At 32.3% G+C, this 17,601-nt stretch overlaps 1 pseudogene; it reads left to right on the forward strand.

The window, feature by feature from the left end:
- Nucleotides 1–1,747: 1,747 nt before the first annotated feature.
- The window catches only part of LOC141498875 (lysosomal-associated transmembrane protein 4B pseudogene), a 76,696-nt pseudogene continuing 60,842 nt past the window's right edge, over nt 1,748–17,601 (forward strand).

Here is a 17,601-nt window from a genome sequence, read left to right on the forward strand (position 1 = left end):
TTTATATTTTGTCCTTTTGTAATGTATTTTTGCTTTAATTTTGTGTCCATTAAAATCTATGTTGTGTGTATGGGTTGGGGAAAGAAAGCTAAGTTGAAAATAAATATCACATAATTTCCCCTAAAACTTTGATAATTTGTAAATAACAAAGCATCCTGGAGTTGTACATATGACTGGGAAAATTATTTTTTTTTAATATTTACACAACACTTTCACATGGCTCACTTATCTAGCTCACATTACTATTGTTTGGTAGTGTCCCTTGAAGGTTGACTGTTATTACTTTACTTTATTACAGATAACCCTTTGGGGGTAGGGGGAAGGTTATCCTTCAGGTGAATAACTTACAAGTCTGAATTATTGTTCTTTTTAAGCAGACAATAAATTCAGATCCTTAGCAAAAATCAAATGAAATGGTAGAACAATAAGAGTAATCACAAATCATTTTCAGACACGCAAGAGGCATACTTTCACAAAAATGCATTGAAATTCCAGGAAGGGAGATGATTAGGCCAAGGCAACTTAGAACTCTCGAACATTGTGGAGTATCTCTGAAGCTCAACTACTCTGTCTTTGTGTTGGAATGTTTGGAAAATCTACTTGCCTAGGGTAATAATTTTTTTACTAAATATTAGTGCAGAAGTTTCTCCCTTTAAATTCCCTTCAAGCTTCAGCTCTAGGCTACTTTATTACTGCCAAGAGATCAGAGAATTCTTGCTTCTACTTTCAACATTTTTTTTCTTTTCATATTCTGAGTTCTATTTTGCCTTAAGGTAAACAGTCTTTTTTACCACCAGTATTCATTTTTTTAGAATCTTATGCACATGACAACTCTATAAATTCAGTTTTTGTCTTGAGTTCATTTTTTGCCGAGCTGATATGTTTATATGAAATTAAGATATTGAAGTCTTTCATTATTTTCTAGAATGGTGAATGTATATATATATATATATATATATATATATATATATATATATATGTATACATATATATATATATATATATATGCACGCTATGTCTGTTTATAGACCTTCAAGTTTGTAAAAATATTACTACATTACCAAGATTCAAGTGAATTGCATTAAAGAACATTTTAAACAACAAATAATTATGGAAGACAATTTTTTTAAAAAGCTTATACTCCTGGTTAAATACATGAATTCTAAATTAGTGGCAACATTTCAAGTAGTCAAAGGATCTTAGTATGACTTAATTTAGCCCATTTGTAGTATCAGCAGAATGGGACCACAACAAAGGATAGCCAATACTAAAAATTATTCCAGAAAAATATGAGATATCATAAATAAATCTTGATGGATGTTTATAATCTGTTCCCTTGTTGAAAAAAAATGATTTGGGGGGGGGGGCAAAGCCAAGATGGTGACATGAGAACAGACTTTCCCAGGAGCTCTCTCCCAAATGTTTCAAAAACCTTAAAATTGCAACTCTAATTAAGTTTTCAAGAGACAGAACCCAGAGAATGATCCAGGGAGGCAATTCTCCAGCCCAAGGTAAACTGGAAGATAGTGGGAGACTTGAGGGCGCAGCAGCACAGCCAGGATCACCATGCTGGAGCGAAGGAGTTCCAGCCTTCTGGGAACAGCCCATGGGGAACCTGGGTCCCTGGGAGCCTTGGCTCCTAGCAGAAGAAGAAGTTTCCTGACCTGCCAACCCAGGGAGTACCAAGCACAACTTGGAAGATTAGCAGGGAGACTTCTGCCAGAGTGAACAGAGAGGCTAGGCATGCATGGCCTTCAGTACAGGCATGAACCTCAGCCCACACCGAAGCCCAGATGCCATGAAACAGAACCAGGCCCCCAAAGCCGCCCAGCAAGGAGCTGCCCTGCACTTGCTTTCATTATGCTCAGCCCAGGAAAGGTAAGATGGTGATGGGGGCAGGGGAGACTGTCAAGGATTCTGTTATGGCAGAGCTCAACAAAAGATTTTGAAAATCAAGCAAGGGAGGTAGGGGAAAAATTGGGAAGAGAAATGAGAGATATACAGGAAAGACATGAAAACCAAGTCAGCAGCTTAGTCAAGGAGATCCCAAAAAATACTGAAGAAAACCTGTTAAAAACCAATTTGGGTCCAATGAAAAAATTTGTTAATGAGTTAATGAGTAGAAGAATACCTTAAAAATCAGAATTAGCAAGATGGAGAGGAAGACAATAAGAAGAAAACAATTCCTTCAAATGTAGAAGTTGATGACTTTGTGAGGAGTCAAGAAACTAGAAGAAAATGTGAATTATCTCATTGAAAAGAACAATTGACCTGAAGAACAGATCCAAGAAGAGACAATTTAAAAAATCATGACCTGAAAGTCATGATTAGGAAAAGAGCCTTCACTTCATTTTTAAAACAATTCTATAAGAAAATTGCTCTGATAACCTAGAAGCAGGAATATTATAGGCAAATTCAAGAATTCCCAAGTCAAAGAGAAAATCGTGGCCAGAATGAAACAATTCAAATATCATGGAGATACAATCAGGATTTAGTAGCAGTCACATTAAGGGCTTGTAGGATTGGAATATAATATTGCAAAAGGCAAAAGAGCTTAGAATGCAACCGAGAATCAACTTTCCAGCAAAATGGAACATCTTCTTCCAGGGGAAGGATTTTCAATGAAATAGGGGAATTTCAAATATTCCTGTTGAAATGGCTAGAGATGAACAAAAAGTCTCATCTTCCAGTACAGGACTCAGGTGAAGCATAAAGAGGGTGGATGTGAAGGGTAAATTATGAGGGATTTAATGATGCTGAACTATGTGTATTCCCACATGGGAAGATGATACTGATTATCTTCATATCAACCTTCTCATTTAATAGAGTGGTTAGAAGGAGCATAGGAGGGAGCTGAACTTGAAGCTATAATATATTGTAAAAATGTACTCAATATATGAAAAGGGTATGTACTATGAGAAAGAGAAAGGAGAGGTAGAATGAGATAAGATAATTCATGTAAAAGAGTCAAGAAAAAGCTTTTGCAATGGAGTGGAAGGGGGTAAGGTGAAGGGGAATGAGGGAGCCTACATTCTCATCGGAAATGGCTCAGAGAGGAAGCAACACATACTTAATAGAGTATCGAAATCTAGAGGAAAAAGGAGAGAAAGGGGATGGGGAGGGGAGGGGAGGGGGATGTGGATGATAGAAGAGAGGGTAAAGCAAGGGAATGGATAGTCAGATAAACCATTTTCTTTTTATTTTTTGCAAGGTGGTGGGATTGGATGACCTGTCTTGGACCACAGGGCTGGGTGGTTGCTGGGTCTCAGGGTGGGATTTAGGCTTGGGGCCCTCTTAGCCACAGGGCATGTGCTCTGTCCTATGTGCTACTTAGCTGCCCATAGCAAAGTTCTGAAGAGGAACAGAGTAAAAGGAGAGAGAAAATAGAATAAATGGGAGTGGTGAGGAATGGATATAGGAATTACGATCAGCTACAGCAACTGTGGAAAAATATGAAAGTATTGCAAATGGACTTGTGATAAAGAATACAATGTACCCCAGAAATAGAGTTGATGGTATCTAAACAGACTGAAGCATTATTTTTCTCTTTCTTTCACTTTATTTCTCATGAGTTTTTTTTTATTTTTGTGGGGGGGTATTATATTTAGTCTTAAAAGACTATTTTAGTAATGTGTAAATAAATTGAAATGTAAATTAAAATTTAAAAAAACTTAGGAAAATTGGAAGATAGTATGGCAGAAACTTGCATTAGATCAACATCTCACATCCTATGCCAACTTAAGATCAAAATGAGTGCAAGATTTAGACATGAAAACAATATTATAAGCAAAGTTGGAGAACAAGGAATAGTTTACTTGTCAGATCTATGGAAATGGAAGCAATTTATGACCAAGGAAGAGATTGAGAACATCATTAAAAATTAATTGGTTAATTGTGATTACATTAAATTAAAAAGGGTTTGCACAAACAAAACCATTCTTACCAAAATCAAAAGAAATGCCCTAAATCTTGAAACAATTTTTGCAATTAGTATTTCTGACAAAGGACTCATTTCTAAAATATGTAGAGAACAGGGTCAAATTGACAAAAAAACAGCCATTCCCCAATTGATAAATGGTCAAAGGATATGCAAAGACAATTAGCAGATGAGGAAATTGAAGCTATCCATAGTCATATGAAAAATTTCTCTAAATCATTATTGGTTAGAAAAATGCAAATTAAAGCACCTCTGAGGTACCACCTTACAACTTTCATATTGGTCAATATGTTTAGAAAGGACAGTGGGAAATATTGGAAGGAATGTGGAAAATCTGGGACATTGATGCATTGTTAATGTTTGAAAATATGAGGCTGAGAGGCAGCTGAGGTTTGGAAGCTTTGTTCTTTCTCCAAGTATTTACCCTCTGCCTTAATTGGTAATACTGTGATTAAGTTTGTTGTCCAACAAAAGATCCAGATTATCTGATATATGGATATAAATAATTTTAAAGGAAGGACAGGACTCACTTTTTCAGAGATAAATCAATTTATGCCCAGTGATGTTTTTCCTGTGTTCAAAGAAGTCATGACATCAGGGAGGTGATGCCATGACACACAAATGAATTGGTTTTGAGTGAACAAATGTTGGGCTAAGCCAAAAAGCTCACATTCCCCTCTGGAGTCATCTGGCTCCAATCAATGACCAAATATGAAGAGGACATCTAGAAATGACCCTGGATAATGGCTGCTAGGTGATGGTAGGTGGAATTAGGAAAACATCTTCATATGTTCAAATCTGGTTTCAGATGCTCACTAGTTATGTGAGCCTCAGTTACCTCATCTATAAAATGATCCAGAGAATTAAATAGCATACTGCTCTAGTATCCTTGAAAAGAAAATATAAAATGGTAATTCAAAGAGTCTGACATCACTGTACACCAACAAAAAGGGGTGCATAAAATCCCTGTAGGATGTAGGATGTATTCAGGAGTTGGAGTCAAGGCTAAGATTTCACAGATGAAGATAAGGACAGGTTATTGTCTCATATGGACATTTAGAATGCACATACTAAGTCTTAAATTTTATTTTTATTTTATTTTATTTTAGGTTTTTGCAAGGCAATGGTATTAAGTGGCTTGCCCAAGGTGACATAGCTAGGTAATTGTTAAGTGACTGAGACCAGATTTGAACTCGGGTACACCTTACTCCAGGGCTGGTGCTCTATCCACTGTGCCACCTAGCTGCCCGCACATACTAAGTCTTAATTAAGCAAGACAAAACCCTGAGTCTATTTCCATTGTCATTTTCAAAAAATAAGCTCAGGAAGAAATACTAACTGGAGGAAACAAACTTTTTCATGGCTTCATTAAAAACTGTTAGTTGATATTCCTTAAAGTGGGACTAAGAGCTCTTTTTAGCATCCAAGTCCAACTGAAGGACATCCGCTGTGCATCTGGTGCTATATTGCCATTATCATAGCAACTAAAAGCATTATAACTATCTGAATTTGTTTTTTTTTCTCATTGTTTCAACTATTAAACACAGAACAATTTAAAGATGAGGTCAATATATCTGCTTAAGGATCAAACTTATCCATCTAATTTTCTGTCAAATAATGATGATGTCAGTATTTTTATTACTAGTAAAAAAAAAGATGAGAGGTCAAATATTTTGATTCTTAAGAAAAATGTAATATTTGTTTAGTATGAGTAATTCCTCTAATTTACTTACATAGGAACCCCTTTGTGTCTTCTCTTCCTATGAAATTTATATCTGTTTTGTCTCTTTATTGTCTATAAATGTATCTTTGAGATAGGTATGTGCATGTGCCTCAGCCCAGGAGACTGAATTATATGAATGCAAGGATATTTTTATTCTTTTTATTTGTATCTTCAGTGCCTGAAACAAGGTCTGTAATAGAGTAGGAGCTTAATAAATACATATTGATCGATTGTTTGATTGATTTTCTTTTTTTTTTTAATTCTAGTATGAATGTCATAAAAAGCCAATCATTCTCCTGGTGTGCTAAGGGTAAAAAGGACAAAAATAAATGGACTAGGCAAAAGATTCTATCAGCAGGAGAAAAATATTGAAAGAACTATCACTTATCAGATTTAGTGAGCTGATAGGTAAAGTTTGAATATAAAATAGAAGAGGAAAGCTGACCTGATGAAGCTGACTCAGAATCTCACCTATGGCACCAAGAGTCTTTCGTTACTTTTATGTCAAAAATCCACCTTGTTTTCTGGCAATAGGAAGGAACTAAAGGGGAGGGGGGTAAAAAAGAAAGTAATACTTTCAAAAAGGACTATCTTGGGGGCGACTAAGTGGTGCATTGGATAGAGCACAGGCCCTGGAGTCAGGAGTACCTTAGTTCAAATCCGGCCTCAGACACAATAATTACCTAGCTGTGTGGCCTTGGGCAAGCCACTTAACCCCATTTGTCTTGCAAAAATCTAAAAAAAAGACAATCTCAGTCAGTTGGTTGTGCCCTATACAAGAAGCCTCTAATAAGAAAAATGTAATTGTCTAATGCGAAGAACAATTTTAAATAGCAGAAATAATCTTTCCTCCACTCCTCTGTTAGTCCCTAATGTGCTCTCATTTTAGAAAGCTAATGGCACCTTGTGGTTAGTATTTTTCTTATTATAACAACCAGATTCAAATGATTTCATCTGTTCTACTGAGCTATGTTTGATAATATGGAACAAATGTCATAAATCAACTCACTAAAGAAGAAAATACTAGAAAAATGGTTGAGAATAAAACTGACTTTTCAGGTATTTTCTGGCAAGTCAAAAAGTAATTGGTAAAAATGCTGCCAGGAGTTTCATTTTTCATCTTCAAAGAGGGGAACAAGGTATTCCAAATAATATTCTCCTTTCTTTCAGTCTTTCCATTTGTAGCTGGAAGAATTTCTTTTAAGAACTATCAGGAAGCAACAATAAGTCAATTTATTCTATTTTCCTTCAGTCAGATTGGACCTTTTTTGGTTGTTTCCAAGAAGCCAATTAAAGTTACTAATAAAATACCTCCAGATTATTCACTAAGGCCTATTAATTGGTCAAAAATATATTAAAATTTCCTAATATACCTGCACTTATCTTTTCTTTGATATTAATATTATCCCATCTGTTGATAAAATTAGTAATATTAAAACAATACTGCATTTGTTTTATAAATCCTATCTATTCATATTATACTATCTTGTTATTAGTTGTTTTATCATATTTGCTGGTATTTTCTTAAATTTTTATATAAATATATTTTTGATATAAAGAACACATACATACAATCTATTCTTTCCCCTCTTTTTGAATACTGTTTTTATAATATTGGAATTGATTGTTCTTTGTTTAATATAATTTGCTTGAAATTCATTTGGTCCTATTTTCTCTCCCCACTTCCATATTTGAAAGTTTATCTGTGGATTTTCAATATCCTTTCCCAGTATTATTTCCTTTAAATAATCATTACTTATTGTTTTATTTATTAGAGTATTTATATAAATTTTAGATATTCATCCATTTCATTTCAGTTCTCAAATTTTAGCATATAAATGAAAAAATATTTTCTTATGATTTCTTTATTTCTTTTAAATCTATTGTATTTTTGTGTTATTAATGGAAATTTGCTTTTCTTCTATGTTTTTAGACTATTTTTTATTTTTTGATAATTTCAAATTGCAGTTATTAATTTAATAATCTTTTTTGATTTCTAAATTTATATTTTAGTATTTAGTTAGAATTTTTAAATTGCTGCTTTTCTAGAACTTTTTATCACATATGCACAGTTCTTTGATCTGTTTTTCTTTTTTTGTTAATGAAAACATTTAGAGATCTACATTTTCCCATAAGCAGTTCTTTAAAACAAAATCAAAGAATAGAAAAATGTCTGAAAATTTAAGGTAAATTTCATTTTTAAAAAGCTTACCTAGAAAACAAGTAAAGTATTTATTCCAGAGTCAACAAACTAAGATCATTAAGTGTGTGACTAAATTCTTCTCTGAATATTTACCTTGGGATTCTCATATTCATCTTTGGCCTCTTTGGTCCATGGTTAGCCACTAGTTTGGAATAAACTATAGTTTTCTTGCGCTACTGTCTTTCTTTCATCTTTCATTACTTTTTAGATAACTGTTTGTTCTACTTCCACTTATTCTGACATTTGAAAAGATTCTTTCCCTAGAATTTCTGAAAAAATGTTAATTGGATGATAGTCTGAGATCAGTTTATTCTATTTTAATAAGTTACATATGATCATAGCAACTGAAAAGGATCCTAAATCCTTCATATGTAGACAGCAGAGCTGAAATTAAAGCTCAGATGGGAGTTTAATATCAACTACTCTTCTTTGTGGCAACATATTGACTCTTTACTGAGAAGAAATGCAATGAGATCATGGAAAAATCAATATTTTGAACTTCAGTTTCCTATGTTCTAATAAAAATAGTTCAAATCAGAGAATCTTTATTAAAAAATTAAATTGTCTTCTTCCTACCTGAATCTTTGGAGAAATCACAGAAATTTCTAGGTCTCAGGCTTCTCATCTGTGAAATGAGTAGATCATTCTCTATCTATGATCCTGGAATGATGATAATAATTGCATTGTTTACCTCATGGTATAATTGAGAGAAGTACTTTGTAAACCTCAAAGCTTTATATATTTCTGAGAAGGTAATATTATTTGTAATCACCATAAAGTTAATTTTATTAAATACCATTGCTTGAATAGTGCTATTTTAATGAGTATTATTTATACTACAATGAAAGAGATAATCATGATAGTGATAGATTTTCCTAGTTTACAGAAATAAAAATCTTGAAATAATTTCAGTTACTCTGTATCTATCTTACTTCACAAGTCTGATCATATTTGTGTATATCTATTGTTAAATAGGTGAAACAAAAATGAAATCTGTAAACCAATTTGGGCAAATGACTCCCCTTTATCCTTTTCATCCAACCTCCTTGTTCCAGCTCAATTAATATTTTTTATTTTTGCTTTTATTTGATTTTTTGATAGATAAATTTATATTTAGTCATTTTTCCAAGTCTTTTTAGATTCTTCATGACACCTTTAGGCATTTTCTTGGCAAAGAAGCTGGAGTAATTTGCCATTTCATTCCGCAGTTCATTTTATACATAAAGAAACTAGATTAAGTGACCTGCCCAGGGTCCCATAAATAGTAAGTTTCCAAGACCAGATGAATAAATAAACTCAGGGAGATGAATCTACTTACTACAACTTTGGCACTCTATCCACTGCAATGCCTAGCTGCTTTAAAGACTGGGTAGAAGACAGAAAAAAAAGAGAAACCTAAACAAGTAGTGTATGAGGTTTACAATACACTTTTCTTTGAAAAAACACTGTGAAGCAGATGATTCAGACTGATGAAGTAGAGGTTAAGAACAATTTGCCTGACCAATGAGATGCTTGTCTCAAATTTAAATTGCCTAAGCCAACCATTACTAGCATTTCCATTTTATCAACAGATTAAGATTTGGCCTTGAAAACATCCCTACCTATGGCTAAAGAAAATGAACCCTCTCTGCCTAAAATAAATCACTTCAGGAGATTAAGACACTAAAGCATATATTAATTTGTGACTCAGGGAAATAATTTTAAGAAGTCTTTGACTGGAAAGCCAAAAAATTGAAAATATTTGCTCTGTTAAAAACAGGATACTCATTTGGAGAACAAGAATGAAACAAACAACTTTTCTAGCTTATGAATAACAGGAAAATCAAAAACATCAGAGGAGCAAATATTTATTTAGCACTTTCATTGTGTAAAGCATTATGCTAGAATCTGAGCACAGCAAGATTAAACTAACACCTACATGTGGAGTGCTTATATTCTACCAGAGTGACAAAATAAGTATATAAATTAGCATGATACAAAGATATTTGAGAAGGGTAGAACTCTAATAACTAAATCCATTAGGAAAGGCATCTCAGAAAGGGTATCACTTCATATGAACCTTGATTAAAGATAAAGGTTCTGAAAAGTGGAGATAATACAAACTGCATTCAAAGAAAGTATTGTGATTTAGGCAATTCATAGAATTGGGGAGAACAACTTTAGTGCAATTCAGCAGAAAACTAAACTTCATGGGACAGCATGAAATAATTCTGGAAAGATAGGAAGGAACCAAACTGTAAAATTAAGAGCATTAAATCTCAAACTATATGTCTTATATTTTATGCAGTAAAAAGCTTCTTGAGGTTGGTTAGCAAAGTATAATGATACCATACATAGGCTTTAAGATAATCTTGTTAGGGGCGGCTAGGTGGTGCAGTGGATAAAGCACCGACCCAGGAGTCAGGAGTACCAGGGTTCAAATCTGACCTCAGACACTTAATAATTACCTAGTCATGTGGCCTTGGGCAAGCCACTTAACCCCATTGCATTGCAAAAAACTAAAAATAATCATCTTGTTAGTTGTATAGAAAACACATTGAAAGAGAGAAAAGACTAGAAAAATAGAAACCAAAAAAAAACATTATTACAGTAGCTCAGTCTAACAAAGATCGGGGCCTGAAGCAGAATGCTCATTTATGAAAATGAAGTTAAGGGAAGGCTGTCTATAGTTATCTTGGGGTTGAAACACCAGGAAATTGATTAATTAAATGGTATGAGAGAAAGAAAAGATAATGACTGCAAGGATAAGAGAATGGAAGCACTGTCAATGTAAATACAAAAGTTTAGAGAAGGAAAAATGTTTGTATTGGAAAATAAAAAAAAATATTCCACTTTGGCTGTTGAATAGTCTATTATGGACTTTTTTGCTTATAAATGCAAAGCCTACATATAATTTCTTTAAAAATTTGCATACAAATATAAGATGGAAGAGCTGTAGAGAGATGGCAAGAGCAACTTGCAGGGAAAGCTTTGGAAATTTTAGTGATTATGATTGATTTGAATGATATTAGCAATTGTAGTAGTCATATACAAAGTATTATTAGAATTAAGAAGGACTTAACATCCAAAAAAAGAGTTAATAGTTCATATTAAGAGCCATAAAGATATCATAGAGTCTTAACTTTAGATAACACATTTTGATATTGAGAAATTAATGTATATAAATGGTTTTGAAAATCAATTCATATATAATAATCAGTTGAAAGAATTGGAACATTTAGACTGAAGAATGAAGATTTTACTGTATTAAATATGACATATTAATGCATATCAAGATTTTTCTTGTGGAAGAGGGACTGTTGAAGGTCAAAAACAGGACCATTAGCTAGAAATTTTGGACAGTCATTCAAAGTTGTAAGAAAATAATGAAGATGCTAACACAGATTAAACATGTGTGTCATGAGTACATTTTTCCTCTGGAGAAGTGATTGTTAAATATTTGTCAGAATATCTGAAATGTACTGCCTCCTCACCCTCAGTCTTAGAATAGTTAGCTAGTTTTGAAATTATATTTAAGTGCTACATTTTGCCAAATTTGTGACTTCCTCCTCATATTCTAGTTAACTTCCATTCTAAAATAGCCTTGCATTTAATTTTTTGTACCTAGAGCTGTTCATCACATGAAGAATGAGATGCAATTAGGAGAAAGGAGACTCAAAGGAAAATAAAATAAATCTCTAGTCTTTTCTGCTCACTCAACTCTCTAAGCAAGAATTTAATTCTTTTCATTTTGATATTTTCTTTTTTTTCCAGTTACATATTATGAAAGTTTTTCAACATTCATTTACTTACATATTTATGTTACACAATTTTCCACCCCTTCTATTCCACCTCCTCTCCTCAGCAGTCTAATAGTCTAGTGCATGTTGTACATGCACATTTGTGTTTGATATGTTTGCATATTAGTAATTTTCTAGTTGAGAAATTAAGTCTAAGGAAAAAGAAAGAAAACCATGGCTTAGGAAAGAAAAACAGAAAGATTTTTCAAAAGTTATATCAGTATTTATTCAGATTTAATGGTTGTTTTATTTTGTTTTCTTTTTTTCAATCTGGATGTGGATGGTACTGTCAATAACAGGTTTCCCAGGGTTATCCTAGTTCTTGGAACTGCTGAGAGAAGCTACATCCATCATGGTTGATCAACTCAAAATGTTATTGTAAATGTGTACAATGTCCTCTTGATTCTGCACCCTTTACTTAGCATCAGTTCTTTCAATTCTTTCCATGCTTCTCTAGAGTTCCACCACTCATGATTTCTTTTAGAACAATAGTATCCAATGGGCATCTCTCTTCAAAATCCAATTCTTTGTCACTACAAAAAGAACTATTACAAATACTTTGGAACATATGGGACTTTTCCCATTTTTTATGATTTCTTCTGGAATAGGCTCAATATTTGTATTGCTGTATCAAAGGATATGATCAGTTTTATTGCTTTTGGGTCCTAATTCCATATTTCACTCCAGAATGTTTTGATTAGTTCACAACTCCACCAATAGTACATTAATTTCCCAATCATACTACAACTTCTCCAACAATGATAATTTTCCCTTTTTGTCATCTTAGTCCATTTGATGATTGTGAGATGCATTTCTCTAATCAATCATGATTTGGAGCATTTTTATGATTATATATTACCTTAATTTCTTCCTTTGAAAACTGACTTTTTATGTCCTGTGACCATTTATCAATTGGGAAATGGTTTGCACTCATTTAACTTTGATTCAGTTCTCAATATGTTTCAGAAATGACACCTTTAACAGAACCCCTAACTATGATAATGATTTTTCAGATTTCTATTTAACTTCTAATCTTAGAAGTGTTGTTTTATTATTGCAAAAACTTTTAAATTTAGTATAGTCAAAATCGTGCTCTTTACATTTTATAATGAACTCTATTTTTTTCTTTGGTCAAAAATTTCTCTCCTTTCCATAGATCTGACAGAGTATTTCTTGATTTGGTAATTGGTCTAGGGCATCACCCTTTATTTAAATTCTGTACCCATTGTATCCGTGTTTTGGTATAGATGTGAAATATGGTTTTATGCCTAAAGTTTGCCACTGTATTTTCCAGTTTTTCCATCAATTTTTCAAAAATAATGAGTTATTTTTCCAGAAGCTAAGGTCTCTGAATTTGTCAAACAATACACTACTATGGTCATTTAGTATTGTTTCTTTTGAAAAAAATATCCTGTTTCACTGGCAGTTAGTTAACTAGTACCAGACAGTTTTGATGATTGCCACTTTAAAGTATAGTTTTTAGATCTGGCAGAGCTAGGTCACCTCCTTTTACATTTTTTCCCCATCAGTTCTCTTGATTTTCTTTACGTTTTTTTGCTCCAGATGAATTTCATTACTGTTTTTTTCTGTCTCTGTAAGATAACTATTTTTGTATTTTGATTAGTATGGCACTGAATAAGTAATTTATTTTGAGAAATATTCTCATTTTTATTATTTTAGTTCCAACTAACCATGAACAATTGGCATTTTTTTCCAATTTTTTAGATCTTCCTTTATTTGTGTGACAAGTGTTTTGTAATTGTGTTCATACAGTTTCTGGTTTTGTCTTCTAAAGTAGATTCTCCAATATTTTATGTTGTCTACAATCACTTTAATTGGAATTTCTCTTTATATCTCTTTCGCTTGAGTTTTGTTTCTTATATATAGAAATGCTGTTGACTTAGTATGTTGATATAATATCCTGCTACTTTGCTGAAGTAGTTAATTGTTTCAAATGTTTTTTTAAGATGATTTTATTCAAGTTCTCCAAGTATACCATCATATCATCTGCAGAGTTGAAATTTTTCTTTCTCTTCTTTTTCTTCCAATTTATTTTTCTCTTTTAGTGCTAAAGTTAGCATTTCTAATGTTATATTGAATAGCAATAATGATAATGGGAATCTGCTTCACCTCTGATCTTATTAGAAATGCTCCTAATTTATCCCCATTACATATAATATTTGTTGATGTTTTTAGATAGATTCTGCTTATCATTTAAGGAAAATAATTCCTTTTTCTAGTGTTTTTAATAGGAATGGATCAACTGAGAAAATCATTATTTCTGTTGACTTTTTTACTGATATGTAAAATTATGATGAATGTTTTCCAAATATTAAGCGACCCCTGCCTTTCTGATATAAATTGCACTTAATCCTGGTGTATTATTCTAGAAATATTATTTCATTAAGGATTTTGCATCATGTTCATTAGGGAGATCAGTCTATAACTGATTAGAATTAATTGTTCCTTAAATGTTTGGTAGAATTCACATTAAATCCAACTGGAACTGGAAACTTTTTCTTAGGTAGTTTATTTGTGATTTCTTCAATTTCTTATTCTGAAATTGGGTTATTGAAGTATTTTATTTTAATTTCTATTAATCTGGGTAATTTATATTTTTGTATATATTCATGCATTTCACTCATACTGTTAAATTTATTGGTAGACCAACCAATTATACAGTTGGCAAAGTAGTTTCTATTTATTTCTACAATTTCCTCCTCATTGAAGTTGAATTCATTCTTTTCATAACTGTAATTTGGTTTACTTCTTTTTTTTAACTCATTATCCAAAAGTTCATTTATTTATTTTTTTTATAAAACCAACATAGTTTTACTTACTAGATCAATGATTTTCTTGCTTTTTATTTTATTAATCTCTCATTTGATTTTCAGAATCCCTAATTTGGTATTTAATTGAAGATCTTTACTTAGTTCAATATCTTACTTTTTAATTGAAAATCTAATTCATTGATTTCCACTTTCTCTATTTTATTCATTTAAATATTTAGAGATATAAAATTTCCCCGTAAAACTGCTTTGGCTGCATCCCATGAATTTCTGGCAGATTCTTTTATTGTTATCATTTTGTTGGAGGAAATATTTGATTATTTTTATCATTTATTGTTTGATACACTTTATTACATGTAATAAAGGACCATGGAAAGATAAATAAAAATTTATTTAAAAGAAAGCTATGCAGTTTCCAATTAATTTTTGCTTTATCTTTCCATAGTCCTTTATTACATATATTACTTATTGCATCATGATCTGAAAAGCAAACATTATTATTCCTTTGCTTCTACATTTGATTATAAGATTTTTATATGTTAAAATATAGTCAATTTTTTATATGAACCATTTACTGCAGAAAATTATGCATATTCTTTTCTATACCCATTCAGGGGACTGAGGTCCCCCATTATTAATATTTTGAACTCAATGACTTCTTGTAATTCATTCAGCTTCTTTTCTAGGAATTTGGATTCTATACTACTTGATGCATATATGGTTAATAATGATATAACTTCATTGCCTTTGGTGTCTTTTAAGGAGATGTAGTTTCCTTCCTTATGCCTTTTAATGAGATCTATTTTATTTTTGCTTTGCCTAAGACCTTGATTGCTAACCCTGATTATTTTACTTTCGCTGAAGCATAATATACATTTTCTATTTTACTTTCACGTTCCCTTTTATTAGTCCATTCTTTCCCTTTCCCTCTCCTATTTCCCTGTAGTGTAGTACAGATTTTTAAGCTCATTGGAAATGTATCTTATTCCCTTTCTGAGCCAAATCTATTGAGTAGATCTATTCAATACATCATCCCTTCTTTTCTTCTACTAGAATAGGTCTTTGTGCCTTTTTACCTGTGTTATTTAAACACTAATGCCTAACATTCTCCTAGTGTAGTTTTTTTATGTTTTTAATGTTTTATCCCTTTCTTTTACTTACAGTCCTTTGTCAAAATATATCCTTTTCCCTCTCCTGATAGAAGCATTTTTATCAAAATTTGACTGATTAATTGCTTGATTGATTAATAAGCAGCATTGTCTCATAGTCAATAAGTGCCCTCCATTCTGCCTCATTAGGAATAAAATTCTTAATACTCATAAATTAAATCAAATTATAATCACACTATACTTTACCAACTTTTCAAGTATCCTCCATGGACATACAATTCTCATGTACCTTTTATACCTCACCCAAATCTGCTCTCTCCAATTGAAGCCAAAGTATCAAGGAAAAAACAAATCTCTTTATGATGTTTTCTTTTCCAGTTCCTTTAAATCCACTCTCACCCTCCTTCTCTATGGTGCTCCAATCATTTCCCTACAATCATGCCCAACCAAAGTATTTGGTACACTCTCTCACTCTGTCCTTTTAGCATACCAACCATGGTACTGAAACCCTTGGTAACTAAAGTACTGATTAAGTCAAAATCACTTTCTAATCTTTTTATGTCCCACTCTTCTAAGTATGCTATCATCCTCTGACCCTATTGTACTAGGTCCCTCCTTAAATAAGGTTTCTAATAAAAATAACATCACTTCTGTTTTAATTATGTATAGCGATTATAAATAATCCAAGTAATGGAATACCCTGAAGGTCTTTCTTAAAAACTTTAAAGTTGATTGTAAGGCATAGGAAATGTTGGCACAGGATCACCCAGAATATGATACTCTCATCAGAGAAAGTTTTGAGCTTAATGACAAGTGCAGAATTAAAGTAGCTCAAGGAAAATGTGAGATACATTAGTTTAGAGTAAACACCCTTGTTCTATAAAGAAAGACAAGAATCAACCATACTCATATCTTAGTACAATCCTTTCAACTATATTCAACCCTTTAACTGTCTTAAACAAAATACAATTCTCAAGAGTTACAGCTGTTATCTTCCCTTGTAGGGATCTATACAATCTAATGTTCATGACTAGCTTTTTTTCTGTTTGTTTCTGTTTTTGTTTTTGTTTTTTCCCTTTCCCTTTTCCTTTTCATGCATCTTTTGAGTACTGTATTTGAAAACTGAATTTTCTGTTCAGTTCTGATTTTTATATCAAAACATTTTGGAAGTCTTCTACTTCTTTGAAAATTCATCTTTTTCCCTGACAAAATATGCTGAATTTTGTATGGTAGTAAATTCTTGGTTGCAATTCAAGGTACTATATCCATCAAAATATCATATTCCAGGCACTCAAGTCCCTTAAAGTTGAAGCTGACAAGCCCCTATAAATCTGATACACTTCCTTTGTATTTTACCGCATTTTGGTTACTTAAAGTATTCCTCCTTTATTTGAGAATTCTGGAATTTGGCTATGATTGCCCTTGGAGTTTTTGTTGTTGTTTGTTGGTTTGTTGGGTTTTTTTGTTTTGTTTTGTTTTTTACTGAAGTCTCCTTGAAAATTCCTCTGAATTCTTTCAAGGACTATTTTTTTTCTTGACCTTGTGTATTAGGACAATTTTCTATGATAATTTCTTTTTTTTTTTTTTTTTAGTTTTTGCAATGCAATGGGGTTAAGTGGCTTGCCCAAGGCCACACAGCTAGGTAATTATTAAGTATCTGAGCACAGATTTGAACTCAGGTACTCCTGACTTCAGGGCCAGTGCTCTATCCACTATGCCACCTAGCCACCCTTCCAAATAAGATATTTACCAGACTCTTTTTTGACCCAGATTTTCAAGTAGACAAATAATTTGTAAATTATTTCTTCTTGATATATTTTCCAGGACATTTTTTTATCCTAAAAGTTACTTTACATTTACTTCAAGTTTTTCAGTCATTTGATTTTGTTGATTGGAAACTTGGTCTCATCTATTAATTAGGCATTTTTTGGTCCAATTCTAATTTTTAGGGTTTTTACTTTCTTCAATTATCCTTTGTTTTTTACTTTTCAGCAAGTTGTTTTCCTTTTCCATTTTATTTTTGTTGAGTTGAATTCCCCTACCAGTTGACTGATTTGACTT

This window comes from Macrotis lagotis, chromosome X, assembly GCF_037893015.1.
Source record: "Macrotis lagotis isolate mMagLag1 chromosome X, bilby.v1.9.chrom.fasta, whole genome shotgun sequence".
Taxonomy (NCBI): domain Eukaryota; kingdom Metazoa; phylum Chordata; class Mammalia; order Peramelemorphia; family Peramelidae; genus Macrotis; species Macrotis lagotis.